This window comes from Lucilia sericata, unplaced genomic scaffold, assembly GCF_015586225.1.
Source record: "Lucilia sericata isolate MDLA Ls3-8-SP2 unplaced genomic scaffold, ASM1558622v1 Contig002861F_arrow, whole genome shotgun sequence".
Taxonomy (NCBI): Eukaryota; Metazoa; Arthropoda; class Insecta; order Diptera; family Calliphoridae; genus Lucilia; species Lucilia sericata.
This window is the reverse complement of record NW_023996547.1, coordinates 26,558-36,150: the sequence shown is the minus strand read 5'-3', so window position 1 is coordinate 36,150 and position 9,593 is coordinate 26,558.

The window sequence follows — 9,593 nt, the reverse complement described above, 5'->3', positions numbered from 1 at the left end:
CTAAAATCAGATGATGTCCAGCTTTTGTGAAACTTGTGAATGAAGAGATATGTAAACTACAGCTAAAAACAAGTTAGAGTGCTATATTCGGCTGAGCCGAATCTTAAATGCACCAGCTACTTTTATATTAATCACCCCTATCGTAAACATTTCTTCCAACGAAATGTGTTCCCTTTTCACATATTTTCAATCATAAATATCTTTTCCCATGAAATGTTTTCCCTTTTTCTGGTAATTCATTGTGAATTAACATCACTGTTCATATTCAAGCAAAATTCCCCTTATCGTGAATATTTTTTTCCCGCGAAATATTTTAATTTTTCCCTTTGATTTGTTCACTTATTTTTTACCGGCGAACTGTATTCAGAATGTAAGTATGTATTTATTTGTTTTAATTAGAATTTAAAGTTACATTTAGTTTTATTAGGTCTAGAAATATTAATAAAGAACAAAACGACGTCTGCTCAATAGAATGCAAAATAACAGATCTATTGCCTGTGGTTTTGTAAAAATTTCAAAAGACGTGATGGCTGAATTTTGGAATTCACTTACGGAAGAGTTGAATACTGCTGGACCACCAATTAAAAATATCTCGGAGTGGAAGAAGGCAATATTAATATTTTTATAATATGTGTGTTATATTTTTTAAACATACAAATACATTTTTCCCATCAGGTCTGGATAGACCAAAAACGATATGTCCGATCGAAAGCTGCAGCTAATGTGAAAAACAAACGGGAAACGGGTGGTGGACCAAACCAAACGAAATGTCTAACAGTAAACGAGCAGTTTATATATGAGCTTGTTGGCATGAAAGAATCGGTGGAGGGTTTGGAAACTGTTCTAAGTTTGGTTTGCCAAAGAGTTTTGATAACAATACAAAAACAAATACATCACAAAACACCACCTCCATGCCATAGTAATATAGTTAAGGATTGGACATGGTTCATGTTATTCGAAACAGGTAACACCGCCACCACAAGACTTCGCCATTGATAAAGAGTCCCAGTGATAAAAAGGCTTATTCTTTAAAACGCAAAAGAATTGAATCACAAGAAAATTAACTACAGCTGAACTCATTGCGAAAGAAATAGCGACGCAAGAGAAATTGTGCTCCAAAATTGATGAAATAGGAGAATCCATCACAAAGAATTGGAAATGACAATGAAAAGAGTGTATCGCGCTCTGGAAAAAAGTAATGATTTAAAATCTAAAAAATTAAAGTATTGGAGAAGCATAATGAAGTAATCGTAGTGAAGAAGTCGATAACAAAATAATCCATACTAAATATTTAATGGCTATTGCGGAGAGTAATAATAGTTAAATCAATAAGTAAATAGTTTATATAAGTAAAATATTTACGGCCTTATGCATAATGAAAAACGAGCTTCTAACTATCTTGCTGTTAACTTTTTTGTGTGTAAATTCCCGTAAGGAAAAGTTAGCAGCTTGTTAGTCAGCAGTTAGTTTTTTATTATGCATAAGGCCGTTAATATTGTACTTATTTTGTATTGTAATTAACAAAACATATTTTGTTAATTTTAGAATTTTTACTTTTATTTTTTTATAGTATTAAAAATTGAACTGATATTTTTATTTTTTATTTAAAGATCTCATACCTACGTATGTATTCATATGTAAACAACATGAATTGAACTGTGAATATTTTATTTTAATTTAGTTTTTAAATACATGTATATAAATATATATTGTTAAATGAAGTAAATAAATATATGAAAATCATAAGATTTTCATAGAGAGTTCGCTATATTATTGCGAATCGTTTGAGCAGTACCCAGGTATCTGTCGCATTCAATAGAATTTGTTATTCTTTCTAAAGAGACTTCAATTTGTTCTAAGTCATCCATTGCCTCACTTTCATAATCACACTTTTATTTTATACAAATATTGTGCAACGCTACACAAACGTTTATGATTTTAACTGCTTTCTTTGGCTCATAGTGCAGCTCTCTAGCACCAAGTAAACATCTCCATCTGCCTTTTAAAACGCCGTTTGTACGTTCTATAATATTCCTATATTTAGAATGAACGTCGTTAAACTTTTGTTCAACAGACCACGGTACCGTTGTTCTATATGGCGTTAACAACCAAGGCTGTAGGGCATAGCCGCCATCACCTAGAAAATTAAATATTTATACAACACTAGCAATACCCAGTGTGCTTTGCTACCCTAAAAGCAATATAAATAAAAAATCTTCTTAATAATTTTGAAGATTCTAACTGTAATGTTTTCCATAGATGCATTTTTTCCGAACGTTAATTAAGATTTTAATGTAATCGATGACAAATTAAAAAAATCTAATATTTTCCCAGATATACGAAATTTTGTATTTAATTCATATAGGGGGTGCCAAGATCCCATTGAAAGTCCGCCCGTTATTCTCTAAATGTTCACATTAATGTCAAAGATCTTCATGTAGAATTTGAAGATTCTAGCTCTAATAGTTTCTCAGATATACGAATTTTTCTATTTAATTCATATGGGAACTCACAGCCCCCAGATGAAAGTCCGCCCTTTTTTTCCAAAATGTTCATATGTATAATAAAGTTCTTCTTGCAATATTTGAAGAATCTTGTTCTATTAGTTTCCCAGATAAGCGAAATTTTGTATTTAATTCATATGTGAGGTTCCAAGTCCCCCCATTGAAAGTCCGCCCGTTATTCTCTGAATGTTCACATGAATGTCAAAGTTCTTCAATTAAAATTGTTCAGATGAATATTTAAGTTCTTAGTGCAAAATTTGAAGAATTTAGTTCTATTAGTTTCCCAGATAAACCAATTTTTGTATTTTATTAATATGGGAGGTGCTGCTCCCCTCATGGGTAGTCCGCCAATTTATTTCCCAAAATGTTTACATGGATGCTAAAGTTACTCGTGCAAATTTTTAGTATTCTAACTATAATAGTTTCCAAGGTAAACGAATTTTTGTATTTAATTTATATGGAAGGTGCCACGCCCCCTAATGCTAATCCGCCCACTTTTTGTCTTAAATAATTATATTGGTACTAAAGTTGTTCCGACAAAATTTGAAGACTAACTATTATATTATCTCAGATATACTAATTTAATATTTTCTTAATATGGGCGTGGCACGTCGGCCACATGAAATTTCAACATAAAAAGTAGCCTATAGTTCCTTCCAGACATACAGGAAGAAACTGTGAAAATTTCAGGAAAATCGGTCCAGCCGTTTAGCCGTCTATAAAGCACAAACAAACATACATACATACATACATACATACATACATACATACATACATACATACATACATACATACATACATACATACATACATACATACATACATACATACATACATACATACATACATACATACATACATACATACATACATACATACATACATACATACATACATACATACATACATACATACATACATACATACATACATACATACATACATACATACATACATACATACATACATACATACATACAAACACACTTTCATACACACTTTCATTTTTATATATATAGATTAATATACATACAATTTAATATTTATTTCTTTACTGATCTAATAGCCATCCTCGGTGTCCTCTTTGTATATAATTCTGTTCCATGACACTTTTTTAAAGACTAGTATTCCATATAAAAGAGTCATGACAGGCCCCTGGGTGTGTGGCATCAACAAACGTTATTTTCATTCTGCTATCACATATCTGTAAAACGATTACATATATTTTAATTAAATATGACATTCTTATTTACATGCATATTTATTAAAAAAAAACAAACCAGTGTAACATTTAAGCTATAATGTCCTTTTCTATTGTAGAACAAATGTTTATTATCCTTTGGGGCAACAATATTGATGTGAGTTCCATCAATACAACCCTCAACACCAGGTATTCCAAACTTTTTGTAGAATTCTTGAGCTGTCACCAGCGTTGTCAACTATTTTATACTAAAACGCGCCGTCCATTCACTCAAAACGCACTAAAAAGCGCTAGAATTATATTTTTACACAGTCTTAAAAAATATAGTATTTAGCTAAAATTTGTTTATTAAAAATATTACTCCTTAATTGGAATTTTGATTCGGGAACGAATTTTAAAAAATTAAGGTTAATACAAATAAGTTCGATTTTCTTATTCAATGACTAATTGCTATCATCGATCAAGATCTCAATAATTAGTCAAAGAGATTTTTTGAAATTCCCCATAATAAATTTTAATTAAACTCTTCATTTCCAAAAATACAAAGAGCCAAAACTTTGTGAAAAAACTGAAGTAATCGTCAAGTAATTGTTTCCTTCACAGTGAAGTTATAAAAAAATAATGCTAAATTTTTGTGAATCAAACTTTGTGCGAACAAAATTATTTTTGTATTATTCACATTAAAATATCAATAGTTTTTACGAAATGCAATTTTAATTTTAAGTTAACCTAACTAAAATTAAGTTAATTTACAACTTTTCCCTTTTTTGACGTGAAAATCTTCCCTTGTTGTGAATTTTTTATAGAATTTTCTCAATAAAAAGCTGTTACGAACAAAATCAACTATTGTGGAATTTCACGAAATCAATTTTCCTTCGAAGGGAATGAAAATTTAAAAAGAAACAAATTTCAATTCTTTTGGCGAAAGAGGCAAAAGATCTTTGAATTACTCATAATTTGGAAAGTTTAGAAAAAGGAACTTTAATAAATTTGTACAGCAGAGTACTGTCTAAAATTATTCTGTTTTATCTTTATTGTTAAACTAGAATAATTTTATGTTATTAAAAAGATTTTTCATTTCTTGAAAAAAGCGCTAAGAGGAAAAAATGCGATTTTGGATTTTTAAAATGCGCTAAATCTAGCGCCAAAAGCGCTAAATTGGCAACGCTGGCTGTCACTTTACATTCTTCTTCTGTCGGATTATTTATCCATTTGTCACAAAGATGTTGCTCTAAAACGTCTAACACTTGTGAGAGCCCTTCACAGAAAGTAGATTGCGCCATTCCCACTTCGTAATCTCTGGCTACTCCTTTTTGATACCCACCCTCTGCAAAAAATCGTAAGCAGGCGCAGAGTTTTTGCTATAGGTATAATGTCGAAGGATTTCATTGTTGGTGGCAAAAAATTTGTAAGCACTTCAAAAATATATGAAAATGCAGCTTTATTTACCCTGTAATGTTGGATAAATCTAACAGAGAAGTTATTTGAAAAGTATTTTCTTAACAAATTAAATAACTTACATTTTATCGGGTAACTCCATAGGGTTGGACCCATCTCGTAAACATCTACGAACAATTCGACATTGTCTAGATTCATCTTCTTGGTGTAAAATTAATGCTCCGATTCTAAACATTTAATTTTTTAATTATATTTTAATAAGTTTTATACTCCTTCTTCTTTTTTTACACTCACAATGCACTGACATCTTACTTTCATTTGAACAGCTGTTTAATAAAGGGAAAACAAATTTCGCGGGAATATCACGATAGCAAATCTCCCTCCGAGGGGAATGAACATTTCATGGGAACACAAATTTCACTTCTTATTCACGATAGGGTTGAATACTTTTTTAATTTTTCTAAGTATTCTCATGTCTTAAATAGATAAATCCCAAGATTTAAGCAGCTTAAATCTGTAACAATTCCAAGATTTATTGAACATTACAAACGCCATACAAGATATGCTTTAGCGATATTTAATAATTTGCATGTATGCATGTGTGTGAAAGATTTAAGGATAATCAAAACATATATAATTTTGTTCTACACAAATTGATAATGCAACTAGTTGAATACGGTTAAAGTGATTTTAGGTTGGAACCAACCGAACCCATGTTATGAACCGATCGTGAAATAATCTTGAAATATAATTTTTGTATACAAAACTAATATTTGTGCCAAATTTTGTATTAATAGCTTTATTTGGTAATGAGTAATGTGCGTTGAAGAGATTTTCGTAAAAGGACCTTGTATGGGAGCTATGAGCAATTATTTATATAAAGACAAAATTTCTAAATTCTGTTTCTATACCATTATTTGGTAATGAATATTGTGCATTTAAGTGATTTTCTGGAGGGGACCTAGTATGAGAGCTATGACCAAATAAAAAGATGAAAGTTACGGTGCAGGGCCTAAATAACCCAGTACCGGCGGCAAGTGTTGATCCACTCGCGAGTCACGTGTCGTCGTCATCCTGCAATCATGAGCAAAATACTACTACGGCCTCCGTGGCGGACAATGTGTCAAGTGTACAGCATGCCATTGGCAAAAACATAGGGGTGAAAGGAAAGGATGTACTCGGAGAGAGCTCTAAGCCTTTAAATATAGGTGAGGGTTCCGACTCTGAATCCTCAGATGATAATAATAACACCATTATAGCAAATCCCAAAAAGAATGAAGTAGAGCAAATGGTGAAACAGGTGACTGATAGCATAGCTAAACTACCTATTACTAAGAAAAGGCTATCTGGAGCACAGAGGAGGAAGTTTAAAAAACTGCTTCAGGAAATCATAATTAGGCAATCCAACGACACTCTAAAGGAAAAATCGGACTCTCTCACAAGATCTGAGGCAAAGAGGATCAGGTCTCCCGAAGAGTTGACAACTGAGAATAAACCTAAGAAGAAAAAGAGCTCCCCGTCTTCTAATACACAGTCGAAGCCAAGCCATACTTCACTCAAAGGAACCTGAAGTCAGAATCCTGAGAGTAAGGGTGACAACGCCAACTTCGAAGGTACATGTATCTAAAAAGTAGCCCGAAAAGCGAGGAAAGTGAGGCTAGATAGTGGAAAAGGAAAAGAGCCGCCATCTTACGCCAAATTTGCCACTGCTATGCAGTTTACGATGCAACAGAGTAAGGTAGAAGATCTGGTGAACAATAAGATAGTGGACCACGCAATCGTTTCAAACGGCAAACAACGAATGGAGAGCGTGAGCTGCGAGTTCAGCATGTGTTAGCACACCAAAGAACTTGGTGAAAAGTATCCCTCCTCCCTGGGACGGCTAATGAACATATACTGGAAATTCTTGGTGATCAAAATGCTGAGCTGGACGTGGAAAATGGGACGTCTTTTACAGGATAGAAGAACCTGAGGGAACTTTATTTGTAATAGGTATCGACCAGAAATCTTGCCAAGAATAAAGGTAGGACTTACTTCGCCTCTAAAGCTGTCATATTCAAAATTGGGAAGGTGCCGATTGGAAGGGCTATTACAACAAGGACACTAAAATACCTAAGACCACTGCATCAGTAGCTACTACTGATAACGTTAAGGAGTCAAATCCTAAAAGCGAAGAAGGTACCACTAACTCGCCAAAAGAAGGTGCGCTGCCCTATCCAAAATTGGGGAGGCGCCGATTGAAAGGGATGTCAAAACCGGCCCTGATAAGGACACTAAAACACCTAAGACGGTACCCAAAGCATCATTAGCAAGTACTGGTAATTTTGAGGAGTCAATGTTGATGTTATCCAAATAAACCTCCATCGGTGTGAGACGGCTACCAACGCTCTGATGGGTTAAATTAATACAGGTAAGAAACATATAGCTTTAACCCATTCGTTCCCACTGTACTCGCTTGGGTACAATAAACAACCGGTTTTATAATGCTAGATTATCCATATTACTGAGTTTTTTGTAAAATTTGATTTTTGGAATATTACTTTAGGATCTAAAGAGTAAATGTACCGAATTATAAAGTCATAAAAACATAACGGTTAATTTTAAATAATTTTTTTGTCAACAGAGTTTTTCAATTTTTCGTTTTTTTCGCCCCTTTCATTGCAATTTGATGTCAAACTCATTTATTTTGAGTTGAATGGATTAGAATTTTACAGAAAATTAAAGTAAACAGATCAGCCCATTAGGATTTTGTTAAAAAATAATTAAAAATTAGTTTTTAAGTTAATTTTTATAAGCTTAAATATTGGTGTACTCGCTTGGGTACAATGGGACTACCCATTAGAGTGGGTCGGTCTCTATGGACAAAAAAAGTTGTGTCAGTCACCCCCTAGGATTAAAGATATGTTAATAACATTTCCAAAAATATAAAAATTATTTTTTTGCCACGCCTAGAAATACCGCCCTTTTTATTTTTTATATATTACGCCGCCATTCCGATCGTAACATATCATATATCAATATTTATGGCTTGGCTGTAGCTACATTTCACCCTTAGACGATTTTTAAATTAGACGTAACATTCTATGCCCGGCTTCTGATATCTCGGATCCTTTTTATATGCTCACTTTTATGCATAAACAGCTATTTTATAGATATTTAAAAATGTTCATATATTCATTATCAACCGTTCTCACAACAAATAATTAATTTGCCAGAAATTATAAGAAATTATAATTATAAAACTGTTATTTTTTCAGTTACAAACCCTTCCAGATCCTACTTCCTATCAAAAAAGAGGAAAGTTTATTATATCCCACAGCACTATAGTAGTTTAGCTTTGTCCATCCGACTTGTAATCAAAATACAAGTCGGAATTTTCCAGATAATTCGATGCAAATAGGCTGATATATTTAATTTTACCCAAGGACGAAGTTGTTTGAAAATGGATTAAATCGGTCCATTATACCCTTAGCCCTCATACAACCGTACTACCCGAATAGGGCTTTGGAGCTCTTAATAATGGCTTCAAGGTCGTTAATTCCCTCTTAAACAGTACAATTAGAATGAAATTCTGCATATCTATCTCTTATAAGAACATAAAACCCTCCACCAAATTTTTATAGGATCGGTCTCTTTCAGAAAATCAGTTTTTCATCAATAAGTTTCTCAAATAGTATATCGTCACTTAAAACGCAAACGGCCCCATCTAACATTTTTAAAATTTTACAGGAGAAGCAAAAAGCTATTGAAATTGAAAAGTTTGTTGCTATCAACTCGATTTATTTGTAGTGAATAAACAAATTGTTTAATAGTGAAACCTATTAGTTATTATGGTAGTTGATAATGGCGTATATAAAAATGGATAAATTCTACTTTTTACCTTTAATATTTAAATGTTTTTGTAGATAGGGCCTTTTGTTTTTTGTCAATGAAATCGCTAATTTTGGTTAGAGGAGTCCAATTTTTTGTGAGGACATATGTTTTGATGCAATACATTACAATCAACAATAAAATCGATTTTTAATTTTTGGTTAGTTAGGGCCGTTTGCGTTTCAGGTGACGTTATGAAAATTAAGACAAAATTCAATATAAATGCTATATTAAAAAATAAATCATATTTTAGTTATGCTCATATCTGGTATCATATGGTCGGCCATTCCCGATTATTCGTTTTTTATTAGTTTTTATTATTTAAAGAACTTCGTTAAAAATATGTAACTATTTAAAAGAATCATAAAATAAATTTATCACATTTTATAAAAATCAGTATAAAAATTTGTAAAAATTAAAAAAAAGAAACATGTTGTATGGAAAAAACATGAAAAACATTTTTGTAAAACTTAGCATAACACTTTAATTTTTCATCGATTTTTATAAAATAAAATGTTTAATTTTTATGTACGTACGTGATTTTGTTATTAATTAATAGAATTAAATGCTGAATAAAATTATCTTTCTTTTCTTAAGATAGGGGTAGGATGCAATTTTTG